Source organism: Pteropus medius, unplaced genomic scaffold (assembly GCF_902729225.1).
Source record: "Pteropus medius unplaced genomic scaffold, Ma_sr-lr_union100, whole genome shotgun sequence".
NCBI classification, from domain to species: domain Eukaryota; kingdom Metazoa; phylum Chordata; class Mammalia; order Chiroptera; family Pteropodidae; genus Pteropus; species Pteropus medius.
Genome location: NW_024352786.1, coordinates 8,444,709 through 8,467,427, shown reverse-complemented (window position 1 = coordinate 8,467,427; position 22,719 = coordinate 8,444,709). Strand labels below are relative to the sequence as shown.

Below are 22,719 nucleotides of genomic sequence, written 5' to 3'. Positions count from 1 at the left end.
GAGTAAGGGAAACAAACAAACAAACAAACAAACAAAAACCCACCACATTTTCTATAGAATGCAGAAACAACATGGATTTGTCCATTTAAAATTTGGCAGATGGAAGCTTTCTCTAGTAGGTTTATCTGTCTAATCTTGTCATAGCAACTAACTCTACTTGTCTCCCACTAACCTCTACAATAAGTTTTGCCTCTAGCATTGAGAAGATATTGAATTTCTTACTCAGTATCCTGACTTTGCTGCCATGGTACCCAAAATTGGATTACTGTATCATATACAGGTTCTCAGGAACAGAGACCTTCTGTTCCAGCCCCAGGTCTCCCAGTGATTAGGGATCTGACCATTATTATTAAATCTCCCTCATTCTTATACTTTTCTTGTAGCACCTCTATTAATGGTCTCATTGATGTTTACTAATTGATTATCTTACTTTTGCTTGAAAAACAGTATGGAGATGAACTCTGCTTTGATTCTCATTAATAGTACTTACCATCATGTCCCCTTCTCCTGATACCCGCTAACTCCTGCCTGGTCTAAGGGAAATACCTAATTTTAAATCCAGTCCTTGGACTCTCATGACAAATATGATTTGGGGGCAAGGGGTAGCTTGTTTTTCTACATTAAGTTCTCACTGTTATATATGTTTTTTGTAAGTCTTAAAGTCTTCCTGGGCACATGGTTCTTTTCTTTCCTGGCACGACTTTTTTTTTTATCCCCAAGTATCAGTTATGATACTTCTAAAAGTAATAAACTCATGCCTTCTTTTATGTACCCATTAATTAAATCAACAATTCTATTAGAGATCTCTACATGGACATATACTTTTCAGTAATGGAAAGGATGAAATTAAAACTTTCAATTGCTTGTAGTCTAGTGGAAGCAATACCATACACACTAAACATGGAGCCTGAAATAACAGTGCAAAGTTATACATGATTTAGTGCAGAAATAAGAGTTATAGCAACAAATACTATTGAGGTTGAGAGAAGAGAGGATGCTGTACGGGTATACTCAGAGTAGGAGGGAAGAGATGACATTGATATTGAAGCAAAAATGAGGATAGAACTTGGATAAATGGTTCAGAGAGAGTAGATGGGAGGGCTTCCTGAATAAACATTTACACTAAAAAGTTTATTCATCCTGTTCAGAGGACAATCATAAAATTGGCTAGAGCCAAGAGCTAAAATATTGAAAGAACAGTTGGGAGATAAATTTGCAAACAAAAAGTGGCATCAGATTTTGAAGGCTCTATGCTTTGAATTTCTTTCTAAGGGCAGTATAATCATGGCAGCTTTCTGAGCACAATTATGGTGTACTTATAACTCTTCTTTTAAAAAGTTTTGCAGTGGAAAGTAGAAAGAAAAAGCCAAGCAAATTGGTTTTGGTTTTGCTCTGTTTTCTTATGCAAGACTGAAGAGATCTGTGCACATTTTAATAGTTTTTTTATTATTAATAATTAATAAAAACTAACTATATGTAGAAAATATAGAAATATAGAAATAATCTATATTTATATTTATGTTTTTAAAGCTTAGAAATAAGTTTTGCTAATAAACACATGTACTTCAATTCAGCTTATTTTATAATTTACAAAATTGAATTTTTTTTTACATAAATAAAGACAAAACAAAACCACAGTCGAGACATCATGAGAATCTTCCTATTTTCTGGCTTTGAGATATTTAACCCTTTTATCTGAAAGTCTATTTCTTCTAAGAATATAAAACTTTTATGAATATCTAGAAATCTCCTTACCTAACATATTAATCATAGAGAGTTCTATTTTTTTGTTTGTTTGTTTTTGTAGCATTATTAAATTAGGGTACAAAATTGAAGTTTACCAGTAACTATTAAAATCCACTGAATTGTGTGCTTTAAAACACTGAATTTTATGGTAAATGAATTTTATCTCAATAAAGCTATTGTAAAAAATATCCAATGAACTTTCTTCTTATTTTAAATCTATTCCTGTTGCACAGACCAATTTCTGCAAGACAAAATCATTCATGAATTAAAAAATATTTTTAAAAAATTCAGTTGCATTAGGGCTCTTAAAATTTGAGGTTTATTCAGACTTATGTCTTTTTGTTTTTTCGTGTAAAAAGGAAAAGATCACTGAATGGTTTCTGAAAACATTTTTTCTTGACATCATGGAATTTAAATATGTGTTCTCTTAATATAACATGAATTAATGTTGGGAATATTCTAGAAGAAAACATTCTAGTTACATGCTATGTGACTCAAAATCATTTCACATTTTGAAATTCAGTTCTTTAAACTATAAAAGTGAAAAAAATTTATAAGACGTTCTTTAATTTTTATCAATTCTTTATTTGAATTTACATTGCTTGAGAGGTATCTACCTAAAAGAATAATAATAAATACTCATAAATTCGATAAAGCAAATATTAAAGTAGAAAACACCCATAAACATGAAAAGAAGCTAAGTTTATGAATGGCTGCTAGAAAACAAAGAAGAATATATTAAATCTCTATCTTACAGAATAATTTCCTAAAATTATATAGTTTATGTGTTATTACTCCAACTCATATAATTTATAATTTGAAATAATGTTTGAAATTAATTTAATATTAAGATATTCATTGTTTTAGAGCATTTCCTTAATTCCTTTAAGATTACGAGAAACAAAGGAAATACTGAAGAAAGGACTGTCTCCCTTGGACCTGTAAAGAAAACTGAGACCAGATGACACTCCTCGTCTATCTGCCTCCTGCTTTTTAAAAACAATGAAGCGCTTGATTTTCAGGAAATCTTAGAGACTAGTCAATGCTTTGTTTCAGAGTTGAGATTACTAATGTCTAGAAGTCATGGAGAACAGAAATATAAGGCTCTCACATCAGTTATTACACTTTCCACTACACATGCTGTTTAAGACCCAGATTTATAATTAATTTTAATGAAATGACCCATGACATTGATTAAATTCCAAGATTTAATCCCCATAAAAGGAATGTATGCTCTTTAAAATAATGCTATTAAAATAATGTAAGTTTTCATTTAAAAAAGTTTTTGGTACACTGAAACTGTATCAAGTCTACTGATACTTATTCCTGTCTCAAGAACCGCATGTGAGTAATAGTTGGGTGGTCCCAGTCACCTAACCTCCTGATGATACCCAGGACAAATGAGAACATCAGTGCACAAAAATGGTGTCATGAGCTCTTTGATTATTTATATCCAGCTCATCTGCAAGACAAGTTATCAAATATCTGTTGTTGAAAATTATTAAATTATATCATTATAAAATTGAAATGATCTCACCTACTTTATATTTAAAAAATGGTTGTGTGGCAACATCTTAATACTTTTCAAATTGTAGCTGTTTGATCTCTGCTATATTTTATTGATATTTAGATGGTAATATGCACATATATATGCACATGTGTAGAAATAAAGATAAATATGAATATATGAATAGTACTAGTAGTATTAGTAGTATAAAATGACATAGGATATTTTTAAGTTGGGATTCTTAATGTAACATAGGAGATCAAATTTCCCTGGAAAAATTTGTTTGATAATAGCATAGAACTATGAAAATTCTTCTCATTAACAAAAAAGTTATTAATTTCCATAAATGGGAATAATTTAGGATCATGGAAGTTGGATCTGTATATAACAAATAATTTTTGAGAAAATTGTATTATTTCAGAAGTATTAAAACATGCTATTATTACATTAACTTTATTTAATTTATTGACTCTACAGTGTCTCTTTTCCAAAAATAATTATTTTTATCATTAGTTGTGTCAGAACATAGAAAGAATAATCTTAAAGGTCTCAATTAGACAAAATGTGGATTGTATCACAAACTGCAGAATACTTCTTTTCAGTTTCATTCTTTTTGTTTCACAGATGGTCCATACATGACCAGTAAATCCCAAGACATTATATAACCTCAACTATGTAAAAATTGGCACTGCCAAATGAACATCAAATAAAATATTATTTTGTAATTAGATTCTGTTCTAAATTAGTTATCATTTCATGTAGTAAATGTAGATAACATAGGCAACAATATCAAATTATGTCTAATTGGACAATAAAAGCAACAAAATGAAGTGCTACAATAGAATCTTGAATAAAAATTAACTGCTGATGTGTGTTTTTCTAGATTAGCTTTGAGCAAGAGTTTTAGCTCCTTTTTCATAGTTGTTTTTAAAATTTCCAGTTATTTCTATTCCACTTATTTCTAATGTTACCACTGTTCATTAAAGAGGAAATAAAAAGTCTAAGATTATTTTATCCCATTGTTTTATAAATTCCTCAAGCACAGAGGGCTGTTTTGTCTCAGAACAACTACAGTGCACTGTTTGTAATTATGGAGGCATCTCGGAATTAATAGCGGGGAGTTGCTTAATCTTGAAATCACATTCTTTTTCTAAAAAGAACAGATTCAAGTATTTTTAAAAAGAAGTCTTTCATGACGTTGGGTTACCACTACACTGTTTTGATGAGTAAAGTATAAAATTTTAAGGTCATATAGATTTTATTTTCTTTGAAATGCTCAAGGGTTAGAATAACTAGAGGATATGCAATTGGTCCAAATTGTTTGGGGTTTTATTGACCCAAAAACATTCAAAAGTCAAACTGAGCTTTTGGGCCACTGGAATGTGGCTACTGGTTCAATGGTAATATCTAACATAAAACTGCAAAAAAAAATTTCTATTTTTTCTTAATACAACATAAATTTTTGCTATTAGTAATAGATCATATAAGACAAAGTCAAGAAAACATTTCTCCCTGATACTTTCTGACAAAATCTTGTGCTACTTTTATTTGATTATCAACATAATTTTCTTTTGCATGTATTATAAAGGTCTGCTTCTCAATTAGAATTAACTTGCTTTCCTAGAATTTGGTTTGAGTCAAGGATAAGCTCCATAGGGAAGCATGCAGGTGGAGAAACAGGAAATTATACCCCAAGAAACTCTGGGGTTTTAATTACTGGGATCTGATCCGTAATGACAGATGACAACATTCTGCTCCTCGCTAGTGACTTGCAGATGGTGAAACTAGTTTAAAGCTTTTTTTTTTAACTTCTTTCTTCCTCAAATCAGCAAACATAGGCATGCTTATATGTGTATGTATGAAAATAGGATTTAAACAGCTATCAAAAATTCTCATTTCTGTTCTTCATCAGACTAAGATACTACAAGTAATTTTTCATGTAAATAACTATCTTACGAGAGCTTTTCATCATGCAGATCGAATCAAAAGCTTTGCTCTCTCACCTTCCCAAATCATATAAACACACACACACACACACACACACACACATTTTCCCCAACTTTTGGTAACGTTCATTAATATTAGTTTGGTGACTGATACAAGTAGCTTTTCCCCACATATAATATATACACAGAATATATATTTGTACTATATATGCCTATATTTTTATATAAATGAAAAAGAATATCAGACAAAAATAAAAACATAATTATGAATCATAAATGACATTTAGTTTGTTATCTTACTATGATTTGTAAGGTGTTACGTGCATACAGCTGATGATAGAAGACATGCAGACCTGGCAAGCTGAGAAAAGTCAGAGATATCTTTCCTATATTTCCCCTGCACTCCAGACCCTATGTTTACACAATTCATTTTTATTTGAAGTGGACGGTGACTCCAAACCTCCCTTTTCTTTTTCTCATTGGTTTAAAAAATTCTTAAAGTCTTTTTAATTAATAAGAAAATTTAGCTCAATTCAATTAAAATTTTTATTATATTAACAGTGAGATGACTATAATAATGCTTTAATATAGATTGTGTTCATAACTTTTTTATTTTTCTTCATTACAAAATGTTTAATTTTGCTTCATTACAAAATAATGAATCAAAATATTAACTCTTCATATTCATAAATGTGAATCAATCTCTGTGGAGGGAAACATTTAAATGTAGCTTCTCAATCTTACTAATATATTTGGTCATTTGTAGAAAAGCCTTATGAGATCTCTGAAAACAACAGTTGGGGAATTTGCTTTTGAATGATTATCAAGGAATATTTAGATTGTTCTATTTTGTCAGGACAGCATAAATAAATGGTTATGATTGGTTATAGAAGCTATAACTTATCATAGGTGACATTAACATATTACTTTATATTTTTTAAACATATGTTGTATGTAAGTAATTTAATTAAAATTATTTACTCTAATATGACAATTTACATTATTCAAGGAAGTGATTTAAATAATTCTGTTCACATATATTATATAAATACGCATATATGTGTATCTATATATATGTATGTATATGTTGTAATAGGAACAGTCACAGGTAAAAAAACAAGTCCCCTGAAGATAAGATAAATCATAATTTTCTATAAATGTAGTTGTATTATGAAGAATTTTATTTATGTATTTTATGTATTACTTATACATTAAATGTTATTATTTAATAATGTACAGACTTTTAACCGTAGAAAGATGCCAATAACATTTGCAAGTTACTCACTTCAGAAATTATCATCTGCAGATATGTTTTTAATATTATAAAAATGTTAGTTATGCAAATGGATGAAAATCTTTTAGCCATCTTACTTCTCTGTCTTCAATATTTTAAATCAAACTGTTGAATACCCATTGGTCTTAGCATATTTGTATGTACTTTAAAACTTGTCATACTCTATATGTCCTTGAAAGAGTAGTTATTCTCTCTTAGGAAATGCATCCATCAGATAGCATTAGCTGTAACCCATGCTAGAATATGTCATATTCAAGATATATCTGTTTTCTTATCCTTTCCCTCTCTCCTCTCCTGTATTTACTTCTGAATATATATTCGTTTGAAACATACAACTTTTATTTTCTCATTTTTTACTCTGGTAAGTTTTGCTCTCCCCAGACTCCTTATAAGAGGGTAAGGATGGGAAGGCAGTATCCTAAAATGACAGCTCAGCTGTCCTGAACATGTCCTGAGGACCTAATGGTCCAGATAGACCCAAGACATAAATGTTTCTTATTTCCCATTTCTATCATCATGCTACCGGTTAATCTGGCACTTTAGGGGCCTGTTGATTAGACAGATAAAATGGTCTCGATACTTAACAGTCTGACTATCCTTTGGGTGGCTCTTAACTGTCTCTGAGAACATTGTGCATGTACCTTATTCTAGTAAATGTTCCCAAGAGACATTTCTGATCTGAAGTATATTACAAATGTTTAGATAGCTGTTATAACAAAAGATTTCATTATTTTCTTGGCTTCATTCAGGGTTTTCTTTCCCCCCCTAATATCATAAAATGAGAATTTCTTATCTCTTTGCCATTTAACCACATGAACAGTCTTTGCTAATATGTGCTAATTTTCTATGGTCAAAGTATTTTGTAGGAAAGGAAATCTCTGATTTATTCTCTTATATTTTTAGTGAAGAAGGTCAGATCTGTTGTGGTTAAATAGAGGAGTAAATTCAGAACTTTTGAGCACCTGCAGAGTTTGAATCTTGAAGGGACTGATAATTTCTGAACACTGCCAAAAATCATAGGGTGAGTTATATGGGTAAAGAAATGTATATTGTTAAGGAAATGTATCCTTTGAGTCGAGGTGTTTTAAAATCGAAATACACCTTGAATTGATGATATTTTTCTTGAATAGCAGCTAGATCAGAGCCCTGAGTGTGAAAAGGCCTCCTTTATAACCAGATGTCTAAGGAATGGGTGGAAAGGATGCAGAACCACAGAATTTGGTGAGTTTGCCTGGAGCTCTAATAATATCATATCATCCTCACTTCTCAAACTATCTGGATTGCTTTAACTTCTTATCCCAGGTCTTTTTATGTCACAGCAGACCCCTGTTAAGGCCAATAACCCAGCATTCATGGACCGTTTCTTTGTTTAGAGCCCCATCTGGTTCTCAAAACTTTCTTATTCCTTGGAGATAAACCAGAACCACAGATCTAATTTACATGGGTTAGGTGGCACAAATACTACTTCAGTTTCATGATCTCCATAAGCTGCAACCAATTCATTTATTTATTATAAGGTTTATTTATTTGCAACAACCTTGTAACAGCAGCACATGCCCTCACAGCCACATGGTTTGATTGCCACCATGACCTCCAAACAAGACTCCCAGCAGAGCTTCTCCATTGAGAACAGTTTGCGTGGAAGGCAGAAGCACAATCTCCCAGCAGTGTGAGTAAGCTAGAATGAATTCTGTCTCTTTCCTCCCCTGTTTGGTTTGAGCTGCCTTTGGGGTGGATTGACTGATTTGGCTTTGTGAATTTTTAATGAAGAGAAAACATTGGCACAGCTGAGGAGCAGGGGACTGGCGAAAGATATCATTTTTGGCAGAAATCAGACATAACAGCTGGTAAGAGTGTACTTACTGTGAAAAAATAAAAAAGGGCTATCTAGTCTACGGCCATACCACCCTGAATAAACCTGATCCCATCTGATCTTGGATGCTAAGCAGGGTCGAGCCTGGTTAGTACTTGGAGAGGGAGACTACCTAGGAAGACCAGGTGCTATAGACATAAACAAACAGACAAACAAACAAACAAATAAATAAATAAAATAAGGAATTGTAAGCTGACAAGGTCCTTGCCATCTGTGAAGTCAACCAAGGGTTGCCTCACCTTAAAAAACAAACAAAAAAAAAACACAAAAAAAAACAACACAAAAAAAAACAAGGAGTATCTACTAACTGAAAATAAACAAATAATTGTGTTGGTGAAGTTTCAGTCAATAGCTCTGATTTGGAAATTATCAATTTTGCAAATTACTGAATCTGGAATTGTTACTTCTAAGAATCTAAAAGATTCCTGTGTATTAAACTATGATATTAATATCCCATTAACATCTCTATTGGATATTTTTTGGCATCTTATCAGTAAGGTAAGCTACTTATGTAGCTATCCATTTCTTTGTTCTTATTCCATCAATGAGTATTTATTAAGTACTTACTAGTAGCCCTTCAGATGACAGAAAATTTAAACACAGCCCCTATACTTTAACACTGTATATTCTTGCAAGTGAGTGTAAACATCTCTAAATAACTATGCAAAATAAGATAAAATATAAAGTATTATACAAGTTCAGATGAGAGAAGACTTTTTTTTTTCCTATCTAGAAGGATTAAGAAAAGTTTTAAAATTGATACAGCATTTGAGTTTAGCCTTGAATGATGAGTATAATTTATAAACTCAGACATAGAAAAAATACATCTCAATTGGTTAAAACAGCCTGAGCAAAGGCAAGAGAAGAATAGCAGATGTAAATAGTTCTTTACTTATACTAGAATTTCTAAGATGAGCATTGGGAGATAAGTTTGGGAAGTGAATGAAAGCTATATCTTGGTGGACCCTGGAAGCTAGTTAAAAACAAATCTAGGTTTTATTTTAGACAGTGTGAAGTTGTCAAAAATTTTTAAACAGAATAATTTTGGGAAATGAATCTTATAGAAAACTGTGAACTATCCATTAATTGTTTATTAATTTTGGTATTATGCTGCTTATTACTGAATATATTTTTATTTTACCTTTACATATTTAGGCATATAATATAATAAAACTATATTTTATTTCTTGCTACTAAAAAGGAATTTAAGATAACACAAATAGAAATGATATTGAAATTTACAATTTCCTGTATTTATACAAAATGTTTGCTAAGCAAATGAATAGTACAAAGAAGATATGGTGAGGTAGACAACTAATGAGGAAATAAGAACATAAGTTCAAGTATAATTTCTGCTGTTCAACATAGGACTCTATTCCCCTTGTTTGTAAAATGATGATGATGATGTGTGTGTGTGTGTGCACGCGTGTCCTTCCAAGTTTGTTTGATTTTAAGATTTTAGAGAAATGTTTAGGCTTTGTAAGAGAAGATACCATTTTTAAGTATTCTCAAATACTTCAGAATTACCAGTTATTCATACATTAAGAATCTGTCATTTAGAGACCATTTTTATCCCTTCATCTGTCGAAGTCTACAGGAATCAGCCAGGTAATACTTCATTAATCCATATTCAATTAACAGTTTTTCAGAATAAATAACTACATTCATCTAAAGAATTTACTGTAATTCACAGTTGCCATTATTCAGGCTGGACTTCTCTGTGCTAGTCCATGTTAGTGCCATTTACGGTTTTCCCTTAAAAGGAAAGCAACAGTTATTAATGCATAAGATACTCAAAGATTGAAAAATGCCATAAAATTACACTGACTTTTAGAGAAGCAGGACTTTAGCTTTATATTTCTTAGAAAAATAAATGGGTCATTAAATACCATGACATTTATCTTAGCAGAAGCCACTGCAGAAGAAACAAAGGACAACTCCCAGACAGAGATGTAAACCACTAAACCCTTGATAATGAAGGAAAAAAACGTCTGGGAATTTTGACAGAAAGGATTGAACCTGTGGAACACTTGCCCAGCAACAACATGAAAACTAAAAATAAGGGACAGAAAGTGAAAGATATGACCTCTCCAAATTGGGAAATGTCCCTGGGCTCCAGAAGCCCAAATAAAACTGATGAAGGAGAGCAAAACCTAAGTTTCTAATACTAGTAGAAAATAATAAAACAAAGAAGAATAAAATAGAAGAAGCCGATGACTACCTCCCAAGAGGTGACACTACAAAACTCAGAAGATGGAGCTGAGAAATCTACATCTGGGGGCTAAGTCATGTCAGTAGAATGAGTTTGAGATCTGGAAGACAGAGTACAATGCCCTTGCCTACTGTAGCCGAAGAGAAAGCAAGGAAGAAAAGTGTGAAAATCCATGTGAATGATCATAAAGAAAAAAAAAGGAACAGAAACTTCATGTCTTTGAGATCAAGAAAGATTACAACCCATCCTAGAGGAAGGACTTTGGAGAGTACTTCCAAATAGAGTTACTCGAAGTGCCAAGAGATGTGTCAAAAATATAAAAAGAATAATGACAATATGTGCATCAGGAAAATAAGAACCAGAAGTCTTCGGACAGTAAAGATATTTAGCTAAGAAGTTTAAAGGGGAAAAAAAACATAATACATTTAGTTTGGTGATAAGTTCTAGCATAATAGTTGTGTAAATTTAAAAGTGAATTCTGTCCATAATATCATCTGGGTATTTAAGGGAAGAAAGCTTAGAAAATTCTGGCTCTGAATGGTCTATTCAAAAACTCATATGGAAATTATAAAAGGAAATGCAGGGTCTCATAAAGCGATAAACGTTTAAAACCTGGGTGGGAAGTGGGGTGTGGAGTGGGAGTTGGGGCCAAGGTAGGCCTTCAACTTTGAAATGAAGCCCTGAATTTTCCCACAGTCAGTCCCCATTAAGTCGGCACTAGCACTTACATTGTAAATATCTCTTTGGTTTTATCTGTGTCCTCCATCAGGATGTGAAAGGCAGGGGTTTCTACTCTTGTATCTCAACAGAGGGCAGGCCCTCAGGAAACATTAATGAATAGATAAATAAAAAGATTAATGAAGTTTAAAAAATATGTCTTTACAGTGGGAGGTCACATTGGGTCCATGTACTAGGGTTTATCATTGTCTGCACAGGACAGCCCTATCCTTGGTGTTCTCATCACATAAAGGAATAAAAATGGATGGCTTGTAAATCTCTTTAGAGTATACGGGTTACTATATTTAAGGAATGTAGTAATAGGACTGTAACATCCCTCTAAGCTTTTCATGTTTTGATGTCATTTATATTTTCTGATCTTTTTATTGGATCTGCTTCCACCTGTGCTTTTCTGACTGTACCTGCAGGCCTGACTTAGTGCCCACTGTGCCAATTTGCACAGGAAGCAACACAAGCCCTCTTCCTAAAGAGTGGCCATTTATGACAGCAGCAGAGCACAAGGGTCCTTCCCTCATAATTTCTTTCTTGTGAACCAATGCCTCCTACATCTCATTTTAAGCTTGGACTTCTCTCTTCAGTTTCAGCTACATACATATATCTAATTACCAGTTATCTCCATTTTCATGTTCCACTTTGTTGTCTGGTTCCTCTGTATTTCGTGAATCATAAAGTAGCACACCTTCCCTCCACCCATCTGTCTGGAATCTTCCCCATTCATCTGGTTGCCAAGTGGAGGTGAGGCTGGGATATGAGAAAGTGGCAATCCCCTAAGGTGTGAAATGTAACAGCCATGCTCCTGTTGGTCCTCTCTTGTGTCCTCTGTGTCTGGCGGGGAGCTACATTTACATGAATATAAATGTTTTCTAAATGGAAAAAAAATAAAAAAAACCCAAAAACATTATTTAAATATGATTTAGAAGAGTGGATACAATCTATTAAACTTTATTTTCTTGAGCAGCTCCATTTGGCAGAGTATACTAAATTCTTCCCTGACCTACTTGTGAAATAAAATATCTTTCAGAATCAGGTTGATGCATACCTTTTCCACCTTATTTTTCTACTTGGTTGATAAATGTATGATCTGAATCCTTAAAAATACCTTTTGTGCCAGTATTAGAGTGCTCTAAAATGGGGAAAAAAATTAATTAATTATATTAAAAAGCCTATGAGTGACTATAGTTTCGCAGTGACTGAAGACTACTAAATATATATATATATATATATATATATATATATATAATTTATAAATCTACCTTGCTGTATCTTATTTTCTGTTGCCTAGATCAGCCTTTCACCATTTACCATTTGGTAGATATAAAACTCAGTCACAACAACATCAGTAATGTTTTTAAATTTAAAAGGCATTTACAATATTTTTGGAATTTTGATTTAAAATAGCCTCTCAGTATTTGGTACAACCATTCCTAAATTCTCTAAAATATCTACAAAGACAAAGAAAAAATGTGAAAGTTTATAATTTAATAAAGTAGAGTGGAATATCAACTGAATGTGAACACTTAGAATCATCCCTAACTATAAGGTCCTCTCAATTAGAGTAGCAGTTCTCAACTAGGGAAAATTTTGCTGCCCCTTCCTCTCCTTCACCAAACAGGGAACATCTGGCAATGTCTGGTGATACTACTTTGCCACAATTTGGGGAGTTGGGTAGGTGTGTTATTGGCATCTAGTGAATAGAGGTTAGAGGTGTCACTAAACATCCTACAATGCACAAGAAGTCTTCAACAACAAATAAAATTGTATGGTTCAAAGTGTCAATAATGTTGGGACTGAAAAACCTTGGATTAGAGCAAAAATGGAAATAACTGGACTTTCCCTAAAGGGACCTTGAATTTCTGAAATTTGACAGAAAAACTCCTCCACTTTGGACTTCTGAACCAGGAATATGAACTCTATATTAACTAGGAGAGATAAATAAAATTACACTGAGAATTAATTACTGTAGTAACATAAAAGCCAGAAAAGAGGATTGATATCTTTAGTGTGGTAAAAGGAGATACCTGTCAACTGAGAATTCATTACATAGCAAATATTTCTTTGGATGGGGCAAGGGTGACTTAAAGGTATTGTTGAAGAAACAAAATTGAGAATTCTATAATAGAAATATCCCATTAAATTAATTAATTATTTGTTTAAAACATCTTTAATGTTCCCAGATGATAGTCTGAAAAGCACAAAAAAATAAAGGAAAAAAGATAATAAAAATGTTAGTAATCTAAACAAATCTTGACTTTTTAAGCTAATAATATTAATTGTAGGTTAAAGTAAAATTACAAGAGAACAGTGAATATACATAGTAAGGAGGTATTTGATTGTTTACAAGGAAGGTAAATAAACTGATTAACTTTAGACACTGTTAAGTTAAATTAACATTTTAATTTCTATTGAAACTACCAAAAGAAAAATAATGGAGTATATTACTCCTAGAAAGCTGATGTAACCATATTAATTAGAAACAAAATAGAATTTAGATTTAAAAAAGTATTTCTAGTGATAAAAGGAGTCAAAATAATTACAAAAAGATTGATTTACCAGGAAAGTATAAAAGTTTTAATCTTCCATGCAGTGAATAACAGTCTTAAAATAAATAAAGCAAAAATGACATCACTACAATCATAGTTGAACTACAAAATGCATTTTATTTTCATATGCATACTATGTAAATTTTAAACACGCAATTAGACTATAAAGTAAAAAAGCAGGGCAATTATATTCTCTAAAAACAAAGCTAAAAATAAACAACAAAAAACCATTAAAAAACAAATAGAAACAAGCCATGCTTAGAAATTTAGAAACACACTTTAAAATAACGTATAGATGAGGAAAACTCATATTAAAAATAAAAAAGTTAGAATGGAATAATAACAAAAATCTTACATTTCAAAGCTTAGGTAAAGCACTTAGTACTCAAAAGAAAAAAAAATATATATATATACCATAAATCCTTATAATAGAAAGAAAGAAAACTTTAATATTATTGAAATAGAAACCATCTTAAGGAATTAAAAAATGGAAAAATAGAAAAATCACCTTTGCTAAAAAAAATTAGGAGGAAAATATTATAAAAAGAAGCAAACCAAATTAATGAAAGCTAATATACAATGAAAAGGACAAATAAAGCAAACGTAGATGCTTGAGAAACCTCTGGTAAGATTGACCAAGATGTAAAGGATAAAGGTACAAATAACTTAGGGAAAGAAGAATAGGACATAACTGCCCAAACCATAGTGCTATAATGTGTGAGCTGTAACACCAGAGATGCTTTACCTGAGCTAGTTTGACTGAGCTGTTTCAGTCGAGCTGTTCCACAGCAGAGCTGTTCCATTGCTGAGCTGCTTTTGAGCTCTATCACAATTCACCTGTTTCAGCTGAACAGTTCCATAGTCGAACTGTTTCAAAATTGATCTATTTTTGCTGAATAAAGTCTCTCTTTTTACTGCACTCTAAGTCTGGGACTCAGTCTGAATTGGTGATGATGATCTTCAGTTGATAAGTTACACCATCTACAAAAAAGGGAAAATAGTAGGATCTATGACAATAGATGATGTCAGGATTAAGAAACATATGATAATCAGAACTATATATCATGAAGTAAATGTTGTATAATCATTTTATTAATTTTATTATATATTATTAAATGAGCATATTATTATTGTTAGAACTGCTTTGTGCAAATAAAATGTAAAACTTAAATAAAATGGTTAAATTCCTAGAACATATAATTTTCAGAGCAAAATTTTAAAAATTTACATAATTCACCAACTGTTAAAGAAAAAACATTAACAGTAAAAATCTTCCCATAAAGAACATGCAGATTCAGATGATTTCACCAATCAAATCAACAAAATGTTCATCAATCAAATTAATCCAATCTTACATAAAATATTCCAGATTACAGAAAAATGGAAACACTCCTTAATCTTTTTATGAATTTAGTCTAACGTTGATACTGAAAACTGATATGGATAGCACAAACAAAATTAAAAACTATAGTCACTTTGAAACAAATGAAAAAATCCTAAACGAAAATAAACAAATAGAGTCCAGCATGATTTAAAAATGATAATAAATCATGACCAAAGTGGAGTTACTTCAGAGAGACAAGTGATTAACAATAAAAAATTATCAAACACAATGTACCATAACAGTTTAAAATGGTGAAAATCTCATTTTCTTAATGAAGACCAATTTTGCAAAATTGAACATCTATTTTAACATCTATTTTGTACTCAGCAAACAAGCAACACAAGGAGATGTCCTTATCCCTGTAAATAGGATCTACAGATGTTGCAGAAAAATCAGACTGACTAGAAACCAAACATCACTCAGAGAGTTGGAGAACTCAGGTTAATTATGCCAGTGGTCCCAGAAGAACTAGCACTCTGAAGATCTGGGCCCCAAACTCAGAGTAACCTTACTTTTATAGGGCTTAACAAGCAAAGGCAATAAATCTGTTACCTAGACAGAGCAAGTAAAGGGGATACATCTGTTATCTAGACAGAACAAGCAAAGGGGATACATCTGTTATCTAGACAGAACAAGCAAAGGGGAGGGTGAGTCTTCAGTTGATCTAGAGGTCACCCTGCCCTTCCATCTATGCGGCAAGCATGTCTACAGAAGCAGAACAAAGAGCTGATTATGAGGTTAGCCATTTGAGTGGAAAATTCCTCTTCACAAGAAGAAAATTTGAACAAGCAGAGAGATTAATTGGAAAGGTTGAAACTATTACTCTTAATAGAGCAACGAGATGAGAATAAATGCTATCAGCCCTTCAAGTCTTAGTTTAAAAAGGCATGAAAAAAATTAAATATTTAAAAATTACATAGGTTAAAACAAAACTTCTTATACAAAAACTCAATATCAACAAAGTTGCTATACACAAAGCAATATACAAAAGGTTATTTTAATACATAAACCACAAAGGATTATAAAATGCACCAAAAAGAATAGAATACTTAAGAAAAATAGTCTAATAAAAGTATGAGATTTTTAGAGAAAATTATAAAAAAGTAAACATACTTAAGTAAATAAGAAAAGACTCCATGTTCTTAAAATGTAAGTCTTAATATTGTAGTTGTTGCAAATGACAGTATTTCACCTTTTCTTATAATGGAGTAATAGTCCGTTGTATAAATGTATCACATAGATAGATCTTGAGATAATTATGCTAAGAGAAATAAATCAGACAGAAAAAGTTGAAAACCACACGCTATCATTCATAAGTGGGATATAAATCTAAAAGCAACAAATAAATGCGACAAACAGAGACTCAGACATGAAGAGCGGATTAGTTACCAGAGGGAAGAGGGGATATGAGAGGTAGATAGGGATAAAAAGGGTCAAATATTTGGTGATGGAAGGAAATCTAACTGGGAGGTAGAGACACGATGCAATATATATACAACATACTGTTCAATTGTACACTTGAAACTTAGTGCATTTTGTTGATCAATGTCACCCCAATAATTTTTAATAAAAAATAAAATAAAATAAAACGAACCAGAAAAAAATATCGTAGTTGTCATGTCTTTCCTAAGTTATATTATCAATTCATGAACAATAACAGTCTTAATACATTTGTTTGATTATATTTATAGTATTTGTTCATACTATTTGGCAAGCAGAGTAATTTATTTATATGGAAAAATAAAGAGACAAGAATAGTTAAGATATTAACTAGGTTGGATGGTATGGGGGCTGCCTTGACACATGTCAAAAAATATTATAAAGCTCTGATAACAGAAAATATGGTGTTGGTGCCTTAAAAAAGAAATCTATAAAGAAAACTAAATAGAAAGCCTACTACATGAAAATGCATAAATGGTAGGACTGGCATTGAAGAACATTTGAGAAAGGATGAACAGCTCACTAAAGGGTGCTGAAACAAATAATTAGCTGTTTAGCCATATTTAACACTGACTTTCATGAAAAAAATTGAGCTTTACTTCATACTACACATAGATCAGTGCCAGATGAAAGATTAAGCTACAAAACTTCTAGAAAAAAATAAGAAAATATTTTTGTGATCTTGAGAGTAGAGAAGGACTTTATGACTTTACCAAAAGTCATAAACCATAAAAGAAAACACTGATAATTCAACTCTATTAAATTTAAGACTTATTGTCACTGAAAGATGTATAAAGAAAATTGTAGTGGTGTTTGAGGGTTGGGAAAGGTACAAATCACAAATTGAAAAAAGATATAACTTTCAAATTCAATAAGATTTAGTATCATGATAATTTAAACAATAGCATGAATCAAAAATAACAAATATAAACAAATAGAAAAATAAGCAAAAGAAATGATTAAGCATTTTACAGAAAAGAATATGCAAATGTCCCAGGAACAGATGAGAATGTGCTCAACTTTATTTGTAAATAAGACACTGTGAGGATAAAGAAGAAGGGAGAGTTACTTGAGGGTTGACTTTTTTTTTTTTAATTACAAATTTTGCCACAGAAGAAATCAATTCAGACAGGTATGACCTTGGGACTCGAGGCCCTTGAGAATTTCAGGAGAAAGTGAGAAATTAAGGAAGAGAAGAGAACAATCTTGAGATTGAAATAGCAAAGAAAAGTTCTTATGGCCACTAGAGAGGCCCTCATCTGAGTATCAATTACTTTTTGTTACTATATGGATTGATTACAAATAGAAGTTAAACTTTGTAAGTTAAGGGACTACAAAGTTGTTATACCTATAATTCTTTGATTTTATACTATTCTTTGATATTCTCTAAATCTTGTTCTTCTTCTATTACCAATGAGCAATTTTAGTTTCTTACTCAATAATCTTCATGAAAATATCCCTTACAATGAATACTACAGGCTTAGCCAATCATTCTCAGCTAATACACTACACATTCCTTCAATGTACAAAATCTCCACAGAGATTTTCTGTGCTTCTCAGGGTCACATCTTGGATTTCTGTGTAAAGACCTCATACCTGAAATATTTTTGATGTCTATTTCTATATCTCTTTCAGTTCATTCATTCAATCAACCAATGTTTATCAGTTCCCAAATATGTATTCTAGGATAAGGGAAGCAGTTAAATAAGACCATTTCCCCACCTTCATAGAGCTTACAACATAGCTGGAGATACAGAGAATTATATCAATGATAATAGTAGGGTGATGAGTGAAAGAGTTAAGATACCCCAGTATTCTGTGGGGACATAGTCTCCTAAACTAGACTTAGCAGTCAAGGAAGATGTCCTGAGCTTTGTAGAGAAGATAGTGCTTGTGATGGGATTTAATGTTTGATCAGAAAATAAATTGGATACAAGTGGCAAAAACTTGAAATAAACTCTGGTTAAGTAAGAAGGGAACTATGTTGGCCCATATGAATGACAAATCCAAGGGTAAAACTCACTTTCAATGAAATAATATAACAAGAATTTGTCCTTTTCCATATCTTTGTTTTCTTCCTTTAGTTGTTGTTGTTGTTGCTGCTGCTGCTGCTGTTGCTGTTGTTGTTGTTATTATTGGCTTACTTTTTCAAGAAAGATCTTTCTTGTAGAGCAAGATGGACAACAGCAGCCCAGGCTTCCATCCTAGCTAATTATCAACCCCAGAGGTAAGATCATGTTTTCTTTTCAATCAACCTAGCAAAAGCCCTGAACTTGATGCTTACTAGTATGAATCAAATGAATATCCATTTCTTATCTACTCACCATGGGAAAGGAATATGAAGCTTGGAGCACATGTTCACACTTAGCTTTTGGGTGGGATGTATATGAAGGACTGGATTAACCACACCTGGATCACATGTATAAAATAATGGTGGCATTATTTCCCAAAGGAAAATCGAAGTTTGTTTCCAGAGAGGAATGGATGGAGGCTGGACATAAAACAAACAAAACGAAAACAACTAAACAAAACAGACAGCAGATATCCACTGTGGAGGAAGATAGGAAGAACATTCTAGGCAAAGAAATAAGCACATAAAAATAATGGAAATAGGAAATTGCATAATTTTTGAGAGCTATAATAGCTGAAAGTGTTTGGGACAAAGACTATGCAGTGGTGTCAGAGTTTAGCAGGATCGTTGGTAGAAATACCTGAAAAAGTTGCCTATTGTGAATATTTCCTCCTTTCTCCATATCTGGCCAGGAGTACTGATTGAGAACTGCCTAGCCTTGTAACACGATGTACAACCTAGTTTCTAGTTCAAGGAAATGATGTGAAAGCTGCTTCAACTTTGCTACTCTTCAGGAATGCCCAGATAGGCACTACTTTTGCTCACCTGTAATTTAAATTGTGAGACTAGAATTATTTCCACCAGAGACCTCAATATAGAAAATGTAATAAAGTATTCTAGTTATTTAAAAATAGTCTATAATTTTTTTCTTGGTTTGGCTTTTGGAAAAAATATATGCCACTTTCTGAATCTCATATTTGTAAACCTACCATATATAATCTATTCAAGATTGATGCTTCATAATCTTCAAACCTTTTCTGGGTCTTTTTCAGGCTTGATCATCATTTGCCTTGTAATGCAGTCATGTCTATACATTTCTATTGTGGATCTTAATCCTTAAGAAGACAAGATAAATGTGTTTTTTTAATTTAATTGTGCCTTTTTGCAAAATCTACTAATTTTCTTGGCCACAATCTGCCCTCAATATCCTTTGTTGTATTTGGTTATATTGAATTTTATCCTTCAAAAATTTTCTGAAGTAAATTGTCATTATAAAGCCTGATGTAACATCATTCAGACTCCCACATTGTAGTAATGATTGTGTCATTTTCATTTTCTTTTTTTATCTGCATATAATTATTCACTTTTAAAATACTATAAAAAACTTGAGATCATGCAATATTGGACTGAAGAGAAAGATAGTCACTAAAAATGTCAATACATTTTTAAAAATTGTGAGAGAAATGGCAGAAAATACTTCTACAAATTTGCAGCCACAAGAGAAATTAAAAAATAAAACTATAAGAAAAATAAACCATAGTAAAGGAAAATAAAATTCCGATAGCATCATCCTATAGAGTTATGATTCATATTGTAAAGTTTAGAAAATTTTTGTCTTTATCATCATGATAAACCTGTAGCTAAAACAGTAATTTGAAATTCAGAAATAGTGGAGTTTTTTCTCTTTGAAAACTGGAATCTACTGTCATAATATTTTATTTAAAATGTTAACAGATTTCCTTGCCTCTAAAAATGGATCATGTGGTCTCATTTTATGTTAGACTTCTTTGTAAGGTAAAAGTTATAAGGCAAAATTTAACATAGTCAAAATTATTCTTGAAACTCCATTAAATTGAAAGTAAAGTGCAGTATACATGGCCAAAATTATATTCCTATCAGAAAGTAACTTACTATCTCTTCATTATGTCAAGCCAGTCAGTTTGAAGTGGCTTCTAGGTACTTTGACTTATATTTAAGGTTTATGACATACAGAAACAAAACAAAACAAATAAAAAACTCAAAATCCATCATGAGAAACTCATACTGTAAGAGACACAAGGACATAGGACAAATATAACTGACTGAAGAAATGGCAAATTTATCTCTTTTATCTAACCTTTACTCTTGGATATAGGTTTATTTAGTAGAATGTCAGGTAGTATAGCCTACATTCTTTCAAGTTTACCTTTACCTATATATTTGTATTTTTCTCTCAAAACCAGATGGTTAAATTCATGTAAGTGTATATATAAAGATAAACCATATATAACAAAATAATTTAATATTTTCTTGATGATCCAGACAAAGTCACAGTTATAATGAACAAACAAATAATCTGTACCTTGGGACTTACTCCTTGACACTCTCTCTTCTTTATCCACGCCTTCTCCTTGGTGACCTCAGATAATTTTTCCTTCCCTATGTTATTTGGCTTTAACTCTCTCCTTCCAGGGTCAGGAAAAAAGAATTGGGAAATCCATTTTTGACTCTATTTTTCCTTCACATCACAGATTCCATTTGTTAAGAAATCCCAAGGGCCCAACCTTCACAGCCCAACTTTTCACCATCTTTACAGTTACCAATCTGGTCCACACAACTTACTTATTAACTTTGATTAATTAATTAATTAGCTAGTATTTTAGAAATTTTTTGCCTTCTGCTACTAAGCTACTAAGCTATCAGTTGATGTCTAGTAGTAATATACAGCAACTTCTTTACCTTTTTTTTACTTCTTGCAATTGATATCACCAAGATATTAGGATTGAATGTAAAAGAAGAATAAATGAACCCTGCAGGGAAACATATGAGGTGCTTGTGTGTATAAAACACGTTTTTGTAAAAGCATGATTTGGTGTGTCTTTTTGGATTCTTAGCACAAGTTTTTGCTTACATATTGTTTTTGTTTATATTTCAAATGGCCAGCTTTCTCAGGTAGTTGAGTCCTGCTGAAATTAGTTTTACTGATCAAATGAAACTGATACTTACATTTTCATCTTTTCTCAATTTATTAGTGGTTCATTAACTTTGAAAATGTGTTCATTCTGACTCTAATCTTTATAAAATTTTCCTCAGTGAAACACCATTCCAGGTGCCATGAATATTTTATACCATCAATTTTTCCTTTAGTTCCTTGAGTGCTTTTTCAGGAGATTCCAGATATTTAAAAGATATCTAAGTTTTTATTAAATAGCACATTATCTTCAAAGAAAAAGCAACCTGAAACTCTAGAACCATTTTTGCAAATGAATTAGGAAATTTTGGATCTGCTAATGCCTCAAGGTCAAATTTTTTATTTTAAAGAAAGGATCTAATATGTTTTCAGATAGATTAATTTGCTAGACAGAGCAATGCTTTTCCTGGGAATTTGTCAAATAGAGTGAAATTTTGAAAAAAATCAGAACTGAACTGTTAATTATAAGATTAAAATGAGTTCACTCAATTATTTCATTCTTCTTTTTAAAATATAAATAATCATATAAATTGACATATAACATTAAATTATAATTAATGGAATTCATATTAGTTTTATAAAATAAATTTAAAATGTGCTCAACCTGAAATTTTATTTTGTTAAGATGCACGTTAAAACGAATATTTCATATGTTCAAAAACTTTAAGAAATATAATTCTAGTTCTGACTCTTTTTTTTATAAACATTTATTAAATCTCTCTTGGTTTCTTTATAAGGAATTGGTAAAATAGATTCCAGGAATGTCTTTTCCCTTAAAATTGTGATTCAGTTGTTTCAGATAATTTCTGAACACTATTTTTATTTTAATTAAGATAATTTCTTATTAGAGGCATCTTACCGTGGTGGAATCTAGCACTTGGATTATCAAGTAGGGCAATGTGAAAGAAAAATACTATAAAAATATTTTTATGTGTATGTTAACATAATCTTATCTATATTTAGAGATCACATGAAGACAATCAATTTCGATTCTTCAGAAAATAATTTTAAAGAAACT

General features: G+C 31.5%; 1 long non-coding RNA gene and 1 pseudogene across 3 annotated transcripts in view; both read left to right on the top strand.

The window, feature by feature from the left end:
* LOC120591127 (uncharacterized) overlaps positions 1-22,237 on the top strand; it is a 143,796-nt gene extending 121,559 nt beyond the window's left edge. Inside the window, exons 2-5 of one of the 3 annotated variants that reach the window (XR_005649834.1) lie at positions 7,397-7,514; positions 7,624-7,714; positions 8,059-8,162; positions 10,276-12,214. This is a non-coding gene — a long non-coding RNA (uncharacterized LOC120591127). Of the gene's footprint in view, positions 1-7,396; positions 7,515-7,623; positions 7,715-8,058; positions 8,163-10,272; positions 12,215-18,850 lie in introns of those variants that run through there. The other 2 variants (XR_005649838.1, XR_005649836.1) reach the window with 2 other exon arrangements.
* LOC120591290 (uncharacterized) lies at positions 8,384-8,503 on the top strand (annotated as a pseudogene).
* Positions 22,238-22,719: the final 482 nt, after the last annotated feature.